The sequence below is a fragment of the Varroa jacobsoni genome, unplaced genomic scaffold, assembly GCF_002532875.2.
Source record: "Varroa jacobsoni isolate VJ856 unplaced genomic scaffold, vjacob_1.0 scaffold_1444, whole genome shotgun sequence".
In the NCBI taxonomy this organism is placed as follows: domain Eukaryota; kingdom Metazoa; phylum Arthropoda; class Arachnida; order Mesostigmata; family Varroidae; genus Varroa; species Varroa jacobsoni.
Window position 1 is genome coordinate 67839 of NW_019214346.1, and position 17062 is coordinate 84900.

At 41.5% G+C, this 17062-nt stretch overlaps 1 protein-coding gene and 1 long non-coding RNA gene across 2 annotated transcripts in view; one reads left to right on the forward strand and one right to left on the reverse strand.

Moving 5' to 3' along the window:
• LOC111270087 (vesicular glutamate transporter 1) overlaps positions 1–17062 on the reverse strand; it is a 125357-nt gene that overhangs the window by 21185 nt on the left and 87110 nt on the right. The gene's annotated exons all lie outside the window — the stretch shown is intronic.
• LOC147752166 (uncharacterized) lies at positions 11906–13658 on the forward strand. Its single transcript, XR_015314846.1, has 2 exons — positions 11906–12106; positions 12461–13658. It is a non-coding gene; the product is annotated as an uncharacterized LOC147752166 (long non-coding RNA).

Sequence of the window (17062 nt, forward strand, 5' to 3'; positions counted from 1 at the left end):
TATGACATATCTGTGTTAGTGTGTGCATACTCCATCAGATTCACCGTTCAGGTACTGCACCACGGCCTGCCACGGCAGAACTCAGCCATGTCTCGTCCTCGGGCGGTTTTCCAAGAACTCAAAGGTAGTGATCGCTCACGTACGGATGCACACTTGTCTAAAAGGAGGAACGACTTCAGGGATAGCATCGCATTTAATATGACTCTGCTAAAGAAGAGGAGATTCTATCGTTATATGTATGTTTATGGTATATTTTTCGGCGGACTACAGTATACGTATAAGACATCCCGAGGTCAAACACCGTATTCGCTGCGTATTATACAGCATGTTTCTCATACTTCACCGTATTGTATACTACACGGTTTTTACTAAAAAAAAAAAAAATAATCAAGAAGTGTTCGATTTCATTTTCAAATACGTCTAAATCTCCTCGATGTAGAGAATTTTTCATAGTGATGAAGACCGGGCACTTGAACATAAACAAACCACACGTTTGGTATTGATTGTTGATTGACATCTTCATCGATACGGGAATTCATTTAGTAACTTCTAATTTTTAACCTTTTATTGAATCCGTTGTGTATTACCAGAAATTGACTATTCAGGTCACGAAATGCCAGCAAACGATCTGTGAAAAGAGATCAAGTGTTACCTCATAGCTTGAATTAATGCAATGTTTGTCAAACACTGCGAAGTTGTATGATCTATAGCTAATACAGGCAGTGCTCACTATAGTATACACAGTTATTTTATTCGTGTGAATGTATGATTCCACCTGTCTAAATACACTGGAGTTTATCACTGTGGCCACATCCGGCCTGGCTAGCTCTGAGATTTGCAGAGGGACAATAGTAATGAATTTAGGCCAACGCAGGGTGCGAGCCTTACACATGAATAGCGCCTTTAGCTAGCACCGAATTGTAAATTACAGTGATCGAAAGCTAAGGAACAGAACCTAAACGTATTAGCATTCCGGTTAGAAAGCACACGCGTACCACTGCCACTTGGCTGCTGAAAGTTTAATGGGAAACAACGGCAAACGGAAAAAGCTACTGCGACTTTTTAAAAAGATGGATGGGTCGGATCTGGGTATATTTGAACATTGATTGAATGTTCAACACCAGCATGCTTGCAACTATCGCACTTCATTGCCTTGTTTCTATGTTGTCAAATGATCTAAAAAAAAAAAGACTGTGGCTTCTGCGGGGCTGGACGACCATAGCATCAACGAGGACTCGTCATTTACAGCTACGTCTCCAGGCCACAAGCATCGATTAAGAGGTGGGAATCAAAGTTTGTCATCTTTGTAGTTTGATAAATCCACTTACATGTGTCTGAATTTTTAATTGCTTTTTTTGTTTGAAAATTTTCTGGGTTCAAAGGTCAGTGGTATGAATTCGAGGAATATAAAGGTCCTAAAGGACGTTCGCCACTAACACGAGCTAAAAATAGCCTAAAGCATAGATAGTTACCTTTTGCTCCAGCTTGGATCTCCAACAGCTTGGAATTTTCTTAATTTCAATTCAGTAATTTACGGAGACATTCTTTAATTAGCGTATGAATGTGTTACAATTTGATCCTAGTTTAAATAGGTCAGACAAATGAATCCTCAGAAATATTCTTGTTACGGATCATTCTCTGAAAATCTGGGGGTACAGTATAATAGTCAAAGCGCGTGAATGAATAACTATAGGTTTGTTCGTATTAAAAATGTTAGCCTACGATGCACCATTTTAGAATAACTTCACTTATCCTTAATCTTCGTTATATTTCACTGTATCGTCCAGCTAAGCAATACCACAGACGACTAAATCTTTTTAATGCCGAACAAAATTTAACTACGCCCGGTTTTTGATTGGGATCTCTAAATTTAGTTGATAGATATATTGCCTTAACATTATCACGGAAACTCAATCGCCCAGCTGGCAACATTTGTCTATATGAACTTTGATGCACGTACGGTCAAGTTCTGTACGATTCTAAAATCATACCGCATGTTAAGTCCAATAAAGTTACTTCTTTACCGCTCTATTATACTGGTCAGACCAAGGTAGGCTAGGCCTTTAACTGGCACTTACTGCTCAAGTCGATGTTGTTGCGCCCCAACTTCGCTAGTTAGGGCTAACCCCCTAAATCTACTCTCGCGCTCCAGCACTTTTTCGAGTCTCTTTTCCAAAACCAGTGGCACTCAAGCTTTAGTCCGCCGCTAGATCGGAAGTCGCTCAGCCCTCAGGGGCAAAGCTGCCGGCATATCCCTACATAGTCTTTTCCTCCCTACATCTTCCGCGTTCCCGACAGCCACTTATGTCTGATTGGCTGATCTCAGCATTTCCGTCGAGATTTCCGCCTAGACTACTGGAGCCTCTATGGCTTCCTTCTCGTTTCACCGCCGCTTTAACTCCGATCCCCTGTCACGCTAACTCCCATTGAGTGGACACGTCTGCTTCTCTTTCCCTGATGAATTTGCGCAGTGTGGTCAGATTTTCGGTGCAAAGAATGCAAAGAAGAGAAAGGTGGAAGACTCCCTGGAATTCGTCACTTCTACTACTACTTGCTACAGCGGCCTTGTTTCAAGACTATATAACCACCTAGGTAGTCGCCGACCTACTATGAAAGTTAAATAGAAATTCTATAGATAAGGTGATAACAGATAGAATGTCCACAGTCGTAGACATTAACTAAAGTAGCCTTCGGGTGGCCTTACGGATAAGACGTACAGCTGAGCAACAAGAAATGTTTGTGTGGATATATTGTCGTATCCAGCATTTACTCCAGTACCGCTCTGCACAGAATGTGCAAGCTCATTGTTGTTCTGACCGAATCGACCGGATGTAAGATAATAAACAAAAACGAAAGCGTCTTCGGAGTTTGCTAGGGACCAACTGCGCGCAGGGCAGAGCGAATCCTTATCCGGTCTAAATTCTACTATATCCAATAAAATTCAAATCGAAATATCGTGTACTATGCCCGTATGTCTATCAGATTGTCGGACAGTGCCCGTCAAATGGTGGGAATAAATATTCAATCGGTAATGTGGTGTGTCTATGTTATTTCTACATATCTTGAGATAATAATAGGTTAAAGGCTTATCATTATACGTCAATATAATTACGTTTTTTAGCTGACATTGCACAAACATGCAACAGATTTTTCTACCAATTTTTAGACGAATCGTCACTGAAATCGATCTGGCTCACGATGGTTTAACGGACAGGACAGAGGAAAATCACTGCCTTGCCAATATCTTACCTCGCAAAGCTAGTCTTCGTTTTGATAAAATCGGTTATATCGTCACCTTCGTATGCTTAACTGAATTACTGGAGTATCCACATCAGCAAGAACGCGCACCGAATATTTGTATAGGTACCGCATAAATGCAATGACAATACGCTGACTCGTTAGGTCTACTGGCTCCGTCAGTGGAGCAAACTCTTGTGAAGGCCTTCGCTAGCAGGGCAAAAAATGGTCGCCGAAGTCATTGTCCACCTATCCAAGTGGGCAATACGCTATGCATCAACACGGTATGGCGTCCCTTTCCAGTTGACTTTCCATCTCTGGCTGCCCTTAACTTTGCCCTTAAGATACACAAGCAAGGTACACATGGACCCGAGGCTATATTAGGTATACGCACAACTCCTCAACGATTTTTTTAGGCAGAATTTTGCCCAGCGTAAGAAATTTAGTTCAATTTTCAATGCAGCATCTAAAGCTTAATGTTGTCTTTCCAATTGTAGTTTCTACATATGGACAACCTGTCACTATTTTCTAGACGATTGTCACAAGCTACTTATATTGACTTGAAGAGTCATCGGTTACATTGCGCCCACGCGCATATATGTACCACACTAACTAAGCAGAGTCAATCTAAGGATGCGGTGCACGTTATCGGTACTGCTTTACCACTGCCAGCAGACTGTTCGTTTACTCAAACAGGCCATTCCTTTCGTCGATCGTTCTTTCACACACAGGCACATATGCAAATATTCAAAGGAGTCGCGACAGCAGGATCGGAAAGACATTTGCTTAGAGCAGTAATTCTCACGTAACGCCACAGCAACGTCTGGCTTTAGGTAGGCACGGCCGACCGTCCGTTGTCGAGGTTTGCGATGTGTGAGATGCTTTCAAGGTAAAATTGGATTGAATGTAAAGGGCGCTCGAAAAACGAGCAGAAAGATGGACTCAGAGCGAATGCTATTGGTAGAGGAGTTGATGTCCCAGATTGAATTGTGTCCCACGATGCTTAGTACTGTTCACGTCAGACCCAACCAGGTCAGTCGACCCAATTTAGACAAACTGCTATCGTATACCTTTCTAGCTATTAACCCACGAGCGTGGCGATCGAGAAATGAAACGGTCATTGACAAAAAAGAATGTCCGCTGTTGAAGTTAGAATGACCACATAACACAGTTGCATAAGAATGATAAGCAGAGCATGGGTGCATGTGTGTGGTTGCGTGGAAGAGACAGTGATTTGATATACAAGATAAACGAGATGTAACAATGGACGCCGGACGCGATGACGGTGGCATTCCGAGCAAGGATGATAATATAAGCTTCACGGAAAAAATGGCGGGAAGGTCCAAAGATACGACCTGCTCAGATGGTCAACCAGAAGTATAGCCGTGCATACTGCAGCGCCGCTCGGGAATTCTGATAGGGCGGAGGAAGAATTGCCAGGGATGATTAACGATTTCCGGAGCAAGTCTCACTATTAATCAGTGAATAGCAGAAAGAAATTACGCAGTTTTTTCGACGAAAATGTCGTGGCGCATCTTCGATATGTAAACCACGGAGTTCGGCCTGTCGTTTATGGGAAGTGAAAGGATCATTTTTCGGACGAATACTGTTACACATAGAACGTGAATGTACTGGCTGAAGAACTGCAGCCGTGTGTGCAGGCCAAAGACGAGACTATTCAGCATTAGGACATAGGAAGTAACATTGTCGTACTATGGCCAATGGGAGCTATCATGATGTTATCAGGCTTGCTATCAGTGTATAAGTATGTGGTTCATGAACTCAGCAAACGCCTGAAAATGAACGAAATCTTAAATAAACCTTTTTTTTTTTATCTATTTTAATAAGGAACTACGGTAAGCCAATAACGGCGGCAGAAAGAGATTGGACAGAGCTATGGGATAATGACAGTGTTGGCCTGCGTGATCGTAATCATTACTATAGTTAAGTTATTGATGGGAATTGCGTAACTGGACGCGCAGTGCGCTGTGTTAGCTACACTTCTGGTCATCGCTAGAGTGACCATCCTCAACGGATAGAATCACGTACAATAAGTAAAGCTCCATTTAAGGTTTCAACAAAAGCAGTGTTTATTGAGGATCAACCCAGCAGTCGAGCTCAGCGGGAATTAGCATCAAACGGTAAACGAAATCAATTCAGTTGTCACGTACCGACACAAATTTCCTAAAGTGCTATCAAGGAGTTTCATATACCATTTATACCTACACGATCGACACCATTGCGTAGCTACGAGACCGAGTGGGGCGTTTCGACTTGATGTAAATTTGACAACAATAAAAACATAATACTAGCTTGCGAAAAGAGACGAACCTAGTGCCGGAGCGAAGGCTGTTACAGAAATGGCTCAGCGACCGCGTCCACTAAGTATATGTAATCATGGTGATTTATCGTTCTCTTAAGACTGTTTCATTAGATCATTTCCTTCTATGAGACAACTAAGGCCTGTTTGACCTCGGAAAGCTGTAGCAGGACACGAACCGGTCGTCGATCAGCTAGCTAGCTAGCGTCGTGCAGGAAACCCCCTAACTGGACGTGTAGGTCGTCCAGCGGACCGGGAACATACCTGCCGTAGACAATGGACCGAGGGGCCAGGAAACAATGCAACAACACTGATACTCTTTAATTTCTGGTCAATTTACAAGTACCGTTTGGAATAGCGATAAGGTGATGACCAGGAAAAATACCATGGTTTTGCTGTGGTAAGGTATGATTGATAGATCTGAATAACTTCGTCAATTTCCTAAAATGCAAACGTTCAGTTGAATTAGCGAGGATACAGGGTGTAGCAATAACTCAGAGGCTGTTTATAACTAGTTGATGCGTATACGCGGAATAAGGCGATAACGGGTAGTCTTAGAGCTATGTCGAAAAATAGAATGATCTGGGTCAACTGATAAGTGTGCAGGTCTGCGGAGTGAATTCGGTAAGATCCGACAGCGTCTTCATTTAGTAGATAGATCGTGTTTAAAATAGTTAAATGTATTGATGTAATGCCAAATGTTACGGATGTATCGCAATTACAAGCTTCTAAATTAAGCACACGGGCCAATAAACTTTAACCCGAAGGGATAAGAACAATCGGAGCGAGCTAGGTTACCGTGTAACGATGCACTTCAGTGCTAGAAAGTAACCTCAGTCGATAGTTGGCACCTTCACAGTACAAAGGGTTTTGGAGAAGCGTGAGCAGAATTTGGTTCGACGATGCCTACTCTTATTTATGCCAGTTCGAGTCTGGTACATCAAGCCAATCAAACTTGACACTTCTGAGCTGTTTTTTACGACGAACTTAAATTGTTAATGCGACGAACTTAAAGCGACATGAGCTTCAACTTGTATTCAGTACAATGTGGAAGAAAGTGTGCTGGCGAAGTTTTTTTAGATGGATAATTAATGACGCTGTAGCTGATGGACCAGCTATGCTCCCTAATCATTTTTTGTAACTTTACAATTGAAGTTTCCTCATGTCAGAGGAAAGATTTGCAATAGGAGGGGCATTGTACGTACAATACGATTACAAGACATTCATCTTCAACATCATAGGCACTGCATGCGAGATTAGCGCGAACGTCCTTTTCGTGCAATCATCCGGATTGGGTATTCTCCATCCAGACATATTAGCTTCGGGCTCAGCTGGAACTATCTCCTTCGGCTGAATTAAACTGCAACTGAGCATTTGGTCTAATATAAAAAGGGAAATTTTTGAGGCTGAACTTAATCAAACGCATATGTACATCGGTTATTCGGAGGCCGAAGAATGAATGGTGGACACCCTCAATCATCTCTGAGTCAGGCGAGCAAGGTTCTTCAAAAAAAAAAAAAAGTTTTCCAATACATATACATGCCTAGGATTGATATAGATAAGCGTTCACGTTAGAGGGCAATAGAGTAGTTTAGAGCAAACGGTTGATTTGTGCAAGCTAAGGTCTCGTAATTTCTCATTATAAAACTCTTATAAATACAGGACACTTAGCTAAATTAATTATGTGTTCATTAAACTGAAGTTGAATTACCATTCGTAGTTTGATTTTTATGTTTGTTATTGCTGTCAGCGTTGCTCTAGGCGAACGTATCAGAAAATTAAGCGTGCTTGTGCTCGAGCTCAAAGCTAAATCGCCAGGTCGTGTACCTAAACCTTATAGACAAATATGAAAACATTGTACGCCACTTGTCTCTTATGACAGCGGCAAAACGAACCAGAGTCCCACTAATTATCGAGTGCCTCACTGTATAAAGTACCTATTTTTCTGACCAGATGGAAATATGTCATTTTCATAACAACGGCCACCGTTCACTGGCTACGTTGAGACATTTTATTCTTATTATATTTATTATTATATGATTCATAACTGATCAATACATTTTTGGATTACGGAAGTAATCGAGGTGCCTTCGGTACGGATATATATATATATATATGATGCGTTTTTTGTATATTATGGAAAAAATTCAGTTTTCTAAATAACTTGTTGAACACTTGTACAACTCAGAGATGTGTAAATATTTAAGACCGCAGACTACCTAGTAGAGCCACATATGGACTTATAGTAGATAAACCGTAACCTGCTTAGCTCGGCAGAATCTCTAGCCACAGTTATTTTCATGCATCCTTTAGCTTTGTTGTATCATTAGCGCTCATATAGTCCAAGGGCTATATGGACCGACGACATAGTTGTATTCAATTGAAGGTTTTCGAATATAAACGTATTTTCGTGGGTCTGTTTAGACCACATGATAGAATAGCCTCCACTCAACCCCATCTATTGACTACGGTGTCCATTAATTGCAAGGCCGAATGGACGAGGCGAAAATTGCCTAGAATACAGGTTTCACGTGCAAATTTAATTCCCCCCCCCCCCCCCAGATTCTATCTCTACTTCACGCTACGAGAGAGCCTTAAATTTTCTCAAACGCCGTTATCCCATATGTGCAATTGTTGCAGTATGAAAATCCGGCGCGTATCGCAAACCTCGTAGGCGTATCGTGAAGACGTTTCGACTAGAATGACTAACCACTCAAGAGTTACATAAAATACGTTAAAGACAGAGTTCTCGGACAGTGGCACAGCCGCAACGTGACTGTAAAAATAAGCTTTTTTGGTCGATTTGGTGGTAGTATAGATCACCGAGTAGACAAAACTGCCGTATCCGAAAGCCCCATTCCATTCACGAACAACGCTATCGTGTGAAATCTTAACTGTGGGTGCCATTGAAGTTTTTTTTCTGTTGATGGTTCTTCTTACGGAAATATGTTAGAAGAAATTCTGTTAACCCAGCTGCGTATGTTTGACCTGTGTGGTTCTAATGAGACGCCATCGCATACGCGAAGCGTTGAAGTTACTGAAAAAGATCTTCGGCGAATGCACGAATTTTCACGCGGCACACATTTCCCGTTCATATATTTTAACCTCGTTGGACCTTTTCTGCTTGTGCAAGTTGAAAGTTAAAGTTAAATTAGTGAAACTCTTGCAATTGCGCCCGATTTATGTAAGAAAATGATTATAGAATCTTAAGTATCTCTTCTTCTAAGTTGTTCGGTAAAATTCTGAAATAATCGCTTGTTTGAAAATATATTTACAAAGCCTTGTCGTCGATTATTATCACCTGAAATTGATCGAAAATAACTGGGTCTGCACATCGATATTTTGACGAAGCCTCAAAAGAAAATAATTTATTGATCGAACAGAGTCTAAGATTTATTCAGATACGACATAATCAGTAGAACAGCACGACAAAATATATTATTGATCTTAGAGTAAATTATCGTATGCAAAATGGCTGGAGGCTGTACGTTTTAGCTTGAAGTTCGATAACTTATAGTGATGTTTTACAGCTGCTTAAATGGATATGAGTGGCGATCGTTGGAACAGTTGTCCGAATCTTCTTTTTAATAAGTTTTTTTCTTTTAACAAAACTTCCAAGCAACGACGCACATCAGCCTTACGACTACTTAGTCCTTGTAGCTTGACATGATATGTTTTTATGAATTTTCGACTCGTATATATATAATCACACATATTTACGTATGTACAACAAAAAATTATCTTATTATAATAAAAATTACATTATACATTGACTCGAAATGTTCGTTTCCAGTTAGAACTATTAGCCGATAGTTAAGTGACATGTTAGTCTAGATAGAATATGGATGTCGTCTGTTTTATAAAGAGCTGGATACGATGATGACTCGCAGATACTTTGCCTAGGCCAAAAGGACTAATCGACTGGCGCGAAGGACTCCTCGAGTGCGGATGGGCGAAAAGGACATCACTAGGGTGCCATCACCAACGCATCATCCAATGGACGCGATCGGATAGACAACGAGGTGGGAGACGGTTACTTTCTGAATGCTACTCCTGCCAGAGATCGATTCAAATGGGCGCTTCGCGTGCCTCCTAAATATTAGCCTGTTTTTTCTTCTAGCCATCGAAGCCTTCTCCGTTGTTTGTGACCGACGCGAAATATCCGACGATGGGTAACATGCGAACAGTACTCATTCAGGCACTCAAAGTACGAAAGAACTTCAAAAATATGGCAAATAGTACGGCGCCTTCTATTTGGTGACTCCTATACAAAATTGAACTTGTAGGCAGAATGTGTTTTATGTGTAGAACATCTAGAAAAAAAAAAAAGCTCGAATAGGACGAGAGGTTGAATAAAGTGGAGTACATTCCGATGAAATAATACATCCTCGCCGCCAGTGTCATATGGAAACAACACGAATTATGACGGGTATCGGCGGGATTTTTATAGGAAGGGTGATCACAGTTAGTTGATATACTCCATTCTGAAACAGAATATTAGCAACATGCCATTTTTCAATAGACTAACCGTGTACCGCAGCTCACTGGTTAGGTCTGTCGGTTTTGGATGGGAAGAAGAGAGATTTTATCTTTATGAGGACTATACGAAAACGCAGCTTTTGTATGTTTGATGGTATCTTATTTTTTGCTTTATATGGAAACTCAGTAACATACATCCCCGATTACATATGTTTGCTTTGTCTGCTATGAACCATTTTTCTTTTTTGAGCTCAGGCTATAAAAGAGCTCTATTCCATACATGATTATCTCTCGTCTATATTTTTGCAATCCGCCACAAAGCCGTTTTTGAAACGTGAATATGTTTGTAGCGTCAATGTAATGCTACATGCTAAATGGACCGCGAACGTTCATCGTCTCCGTGATACAGACAAACCCGACGTAATGACTTTTATTTTTCTTTCACTTTTGCTGCCGTCATCATTTTGATCATGATAACTTACGTTTCGACCAGAGCGGAAGCGGGAAAAGCAAAATGCTTATCGAGGAGAGTAACACCCGGGTCGAACAAAGAAGGTCCTTTCCGTTCTTCCTGCTTTGTCTGATAGGATCAGAGCCGAGTGAGAGCATTCATTAAGCAGATAGCTAGCGCACCTCTTCTGCGAACGGGGTAACCAGCTTACAAAATAGCCTGCAAGGCAGGACGACAGTGGCGCGCGACCTATCTACAAAGTGACGTTGCCACCCGCCGCAGTCTGCGAAGGAGCTACCTGCGAGTCCTCTATTTTATTTATTCTGGCCCCATATACATCTGCAGTAAGCGAGCGCTTCGAGGTAGGAGAGAAGCGGCGGTGAGGTTTGTGATCTTACTAGCAGCTGTAATTAATGGATACAAAGTCTATTACTAGTGCAAATGCCAGCGGAAATGAGGTTTACTTTGCACGTCAGAATAAACCTGTACCCTACAATCACACGGAGGCGTTACATTTAAACGGTAGGCTCTCGTTCAGTACAACTGTATATCATACGATGGTATATATTTGTAAACGCTTCAATTGCAATTGTTTAGAGCGGTCGCAGTGGCGTCTCGTGCTTGTGTCGACCTCTGGACAATATCACCGCCTTGTCGAACATATAAGTGTTAAATAGAAAAAAAAAAAAAAAACGTTCAATAGGGAAGGGCTATTTTTTTTAGGAGAAGAATTTAAAACAATCACTCCACATATTTGCGAGGCTAGAGATATTAATCATCGGTGAGAGTATTGCATAGGTGAGCTTGTTTCTTTTTTGTTACCTCAACTTAATAGTATCTCTGCATGCGTTGTTTATTATTATTATTATAAACACTTGATTTAGTTTTCTTAGAATTCATTTCGCGGATCACAGACAAGTATATCAGTTTTAAGTATGGGACTGATAATTTTAATTGCATGGGAAGCATGTATAATTTACGGGAGTACTAGAATGAAAAAGTAAGAAATTATCTTGATATCTGAGATCCTAGATACTGTACACATCCCCAAATAGGGCTATGACAAGGAAACATCTCGTTGTCAACACACGCACAAACGCGCACTCGGAGCTGCACACGATGAGCCATCTTGGGTATACGAGAAATTGTCTCCGAATTCGGCATCGTTGTTGGGGTTGGAGTAATATATCGCTGTACTGTTCTAGGGGAGACTGGAGGTCTGCATTCATGTGTGGGGATTCTCCTCAGCCGACAGGGTCTGACATTGCTCCGATCCTTTGGACTCGATTTTCCCAACAGTCCGCCCCGCACTGCTCTTCAACTTTCTCAACGTTGTCAACCGCCGATATTTGCTTAGCAGTAATTCTTATCCGATATTTACACTGCAACAACAACGCAAACGACTCATAAAAGCATCGCATAGCAACTACAGGGAGGCAGATTCTATCTGTCACCAGGTCTAGATTACTATACGCAGTTCTGACGCCGGAGCAAACTTCTAACGTTCGTATTAGCGTGGTTAAAATTCTATATGGGTTTTAGTGAGCCCGTTCCACTGAGGTTGCCTATAATGACGAGAAAAACAATATTTTCAATTCATGAAATAATGATACACAATGGTAAGTCTGTAGTAGGTGCCTTGCGCTTTAGTTTCTAAAGTGGCATTTCAAATCTAAGTTACCGAATACAAGCTATCGCAGAGATACGTACCTATATTTTTCTTAGTTAGGCGTTAGTGCTAGCTGTAATTCTTGTGCTTGAAAATCAATGTATAAGTTTATTCATCCACAGAACTTATCTAGTCATACTATGACTATCAAAGGGGACTTCAAAAGGCTAAAGCACTAGATTGATTCTATAGTCGCAAAGCTAACAAGGCAAACCCTCATGTTGATATCCCAGGCGGATGCAGCAGCTTCATCAGTAAGTGTACGACACGTTTTTGTCGATTAAGTGGTTGTGATGTTTTCCAGGATTTCCTTTCCTACCACCTCTGGGTTTCCCGCCTGCTCGATCTATTGTGGAGATGTAAACTCGGCCACCATCTCGCATCACCGTAGCCGATACAGGAAAGGCAGCACTCGTCAACACTGCCCCTGATTTCCCCATAACCTCCCGCCTTTGTTGTTCCTTCGGGTTGCCTAGCGTCTGCCTGTCCTTGCCTCGAGATCTTAGCTCCATGACTCTTCCATCAAACTAAAAGCACTTTTATCTCCACCCTATGCAACGGTTCTTTTCGTACTGGCTGCCCTCTGGAAATCCCATACTGCGTTCCTTTATATCTGTGTGGAGTGGGTTCCTTCATCGTTTTACAAGCGTCAAGAGAGACCTTCGTCCCAACGAGAACGAAAACTGATGCCCAGATACCAACAATTCTAGCGGAAACGCCAGAAAATAAGGAGCGCTTTTACTACTGCTGTTGCTAGAACGGCGATGATAACGGTAGTAACATTGAGTCATGCCGCATGCCAGCGGAAAGGAACGACGTGGCCGCTTTTTTGACCTGTATATTTGCAGCCTGCGCATGCACAGCGCTGCATAGAATCAGCCAGTTCCCCAAAGAGTCTAAAAGCCACCAGGTGAGTCTAGACTAGCAAGGCGCAGATGCACGCAAGATAAAAACACAGCTTCGATCGAAAACAATGGGTCAGAGGGAACACAGTTGAAAGAAACTAAAACAGAAGCCGTGCTTTTGCCTGCCGAAGTCTGAAACAGCGTGAAATCTATTCAAGCTTATTGAAGCTCACAGTGTTACGTATTAGGATGGCGCGTGTGCATTAGGTAGCTGCGTGTGCATTAGGTAGCTAAGAGATGGCTATCTATTGTTGGTGTTCGTTGAGGTTCAGGAATCAAGCAGAAGATTGTTAAAATAGCGTGAGATTAAATGGAACAAAGCACGCAAAGACTACCATGTGATATAACTGATAGATGGTATCTTTGCAACTGGAAGTCTGTTAGGAGCTCTGAAAAATTAAAATCCATTTAGCGTCTTCGATCACATCTTGTTCGTTGCTTGAATCGAATATGCTCTAAGGTGCTAATGGCCTTTCAGAAAAAAATGTCTATAATAAAACGATCGGCTATGATTGCTGCAATTAATAAGGCAAATAGACTAAAAAATAAAGAAAAAATTGAGAACGGAATTTATGATATTCCGGAGCATATAAAGAAGCAGCCATTCAAGTGATAAGTACAGATAAAATTCAATATCTCGCTATTGACAGAACACGCGTATTTGAAGAAGCTATAATCCACGAATTGGAAAAAAGGTCATAATTTTTGTTGTATGTTGACTTAACCTGTATTGGTAATGGTACTGGACAGCTGTTGTTCAGTGTACCTAAAGGAGCAATTAACTTTGGGGATGAAGTTGTAATTTCGTCTTTTTGTTGGGTTTTATTTGTATGCAGAGCAAATAGTGAGTGAGTAAAACTAGTAAGTGAATACATGAACTCTTAGATACATTCTTAGTAGGGATTTTTATAAGTAGAATACATTGCCTCTCGAAGCTTATATAATGCTTACTATTGAGTAAACATTGATATAGACGGTGATTATTAGAAACAAACAAGTCCAACAAGAGACAACGATCAGTCGTGCGTGTTTCCTCGTGGTACTTCTATTATTGGAACTTTAACGAGGTGGGTATTCCCTAATGAACTAGCACATCAGGAAGAGGTGTTTAAATGATATTCACGAGACATGATCTGCTGAGGTCCGCTGTAGATATGGCACTCCGATGGTCTCTTAAGGTCTCTTTGAAGCCTAAGACTATACAAAAGCCCATAGGCCTCCATTTTTCGTGATCTGTTAATTATGCATATATCTAGTGCTCCCATTAAGGCCAGTATTGTCTAACTAACTGTACTATACAATTAAAGTACGGATCGACTTTTGCGCAGTAGCGTAATGTTTTGGATGAATATTATGTAAAATACAAGCTGTTGACGTTTTTACAAAAATTTGCCCCTGATGGCAATTTTGATAGGTCATGGGTTGAGACTTATCAACTATATGACAGTACCGACCCTAACCTTAGCAATATACTTTAGAAGAAGAAGGACCCCATAAATAGGTTCCTGCTCCAAAATTCTGCGGAATATTTAAAGGGTCAGTACAAATATTGAGTATATCTCTGAAGGAACAGAATGAAAGAGTAATTGTTAGCTGCCCAATCGTCGAGATTGATACATTTTAAGGTCCATTTAGGTAAGAGATATTTCTCCAATTCGATAATGGCAGCCAAATAGTTCTTACGTGACATTAAAAACAACGGTTTTATGCTTACCAATTGAAAAACGTACAGCTAATAACGGGAAATATTCTTAAATACCCTTAAAGAGATGCCAGATTCAAATCGATTTTGCATTTCGAAATACTATCGAGCTTTCCTCATGTTTTTCTATTAGACGCACTAACGATACAATGAGAAAAAAAAAAAGTAATAAAAATGTTGCAGAATTGATATTTATTAGCTAATAGATATGCTGGAAATGCAGAAGAGTGCTGGAAAATACTATAATTTATTATCCATTTAGGTAATATTGAGCATCCAGACGCGAACATAGAATCCTTACAGCTTGATCCTTTGCTCAGTTATCTGGTGGCCTTGAACTTAACTCCTCTTGCAATCGAATATCTAGCGTTTTATTGTTACGCTCAATAGCGTATGTACACCTGTGTACAGCTTCGATATCGCAACTCTCCACTGGTATACATAGAGGAAACTCGGGTAAAGCTTGAGACGCTGTCTCTTGCACACACATGGGAAGGGTAATTTAGAGACAATCTTTCTCTGTCCATCTTTCGCGTTGGACATTTATACTTGTTTGCTTCCGCGAAACATTTCCTGACAGCTGTAAGCTCGGTACGCCGACTCTTACCCCCTGCCGCCGTTTCACTTCACAGCGTCACCAGCTCTCACTATGTACGTGTGTCGCTTATGCCTGGATCGTTACACCTCGGGGTGTTGAGATCAGTGTGTTACATTCTATCCAGTGCATTGATGTTGGCAGCCTTGATTTATCCCTTTGTATCGGTGTCTATGCGCCTGGCAGAGGCGAAGTATACCCGGCTCACTCTTTGCTGTTCTGGCTTTTGTTCCGTTCATACGTTTCGACAATGGTATAGGAGGGCGCAGCAAGGACCGGGCGAATCGAGCCCCATGGAACTCCCTAGCCAAAGCTGGAGGTCTCGATAGAAATATTGTATGTTCCCGCCCATCGGATTCTCCCTCCTCTTCCAAGCTAAGTTCGTTTTACATGCTGTCGTCTCGCATTAAAACTCCATCAGTCTTCCCTAGATTTTGGAAGGTGATACAGGAAGGATGCAGTCAGTACATCGTAGCTGGGTTTTAGGGAGAATGGGAAAGCCTGGGGCGAGTGGCCTTCGTGCGCCTCAACTGGCGCTTCGCTGCTCGAGTTTTAGTTGTTCGGCTAGCTTCCATGAGACTATTCTTTGCTATTTTATTGTTTCATCTGATGGTTGATTTCTCTCTTTCGATTTTTCTGTTCCACTTTTATCCTGTCCCGCCGATTCTGTTATCGTTGCAAGACGTCCTTTGGGAAGCTCCCTGAGGATCGCTATTTGTACTTTTCGGGTCTCTCTCGCAAGTCGCTTTCTGCCTATCATTTTGCCGCTGTATCTCTTTGTTTAGTTTTTCTCGCTGCAGCCATTTCGCTCAGATGGGAATACGCACACATCCTACATATATCAATGAACGGTCATACAAGGATATTCAGCGTCGATAAAAAAGACACAACCAAGACTACGTATTAATGTCATTATCGCGAGTGAGATTATTTGTAGTGAACAAAGAGATATTTATAAAATCAGGCCAAATATACTCTCTCCCTGCAACTACTGAAACGAACCTCATCGTACGAGTAATCGCAAGAAGCGATGTTCCTTAATTAGCCTGAAGTGGTAGATCGCAACGTGAATTACAGCTGCTTGAAATAAATTCGCCTTACAACAAAGAAATATCAGCTTTTCGTGAAGCGAGAGCTATAGCCATGCGAATGGTATGGGTGGTAGGAAATTTTGTTTCACAATGGCGCAATAGCGTTACGCTAGATTCTTACCATATGCCTGGTAAACAAACTTGCCAAGTGAATAAAGTCTAACCCAATTTGCTGCTCAGTTCTAATATTAAGTCGGTTAGCGATGTGTCGTCAGCAGTCTAGCTGCCGGAGAAAAACAGCATAAAAGTAAGTAAATATTCTAGCGGATAGAAATTAAAACTCGAGCGGTTCAATCCAGTTGTATTCCAGAAGTGGAGTCCTAATGTAAAAGGTTTCCGGGTCTCCTGCTCGCGTGAGCTGGAGCTCGTTCCATTCGCGAGTACTGCTGCCTTTGTGAGTCGTCCATTAGCTGTCCATGGCAGGACATGTGTCTCCGGCCTGCTTTGGCCGGCCGTGGTCCTATTCATCGGCCATACAAAAAAAAAAACGCATTGCGTCTCTCGTGCTCGAGTCTCCGCGAGTACGGTGAGAGAGAGCGAGACAAAAACAAGAAAAATATCATTTTAGTATTTATGAAAAGAGTCTCGTTTTAACTTGGACCGAACATTCCTC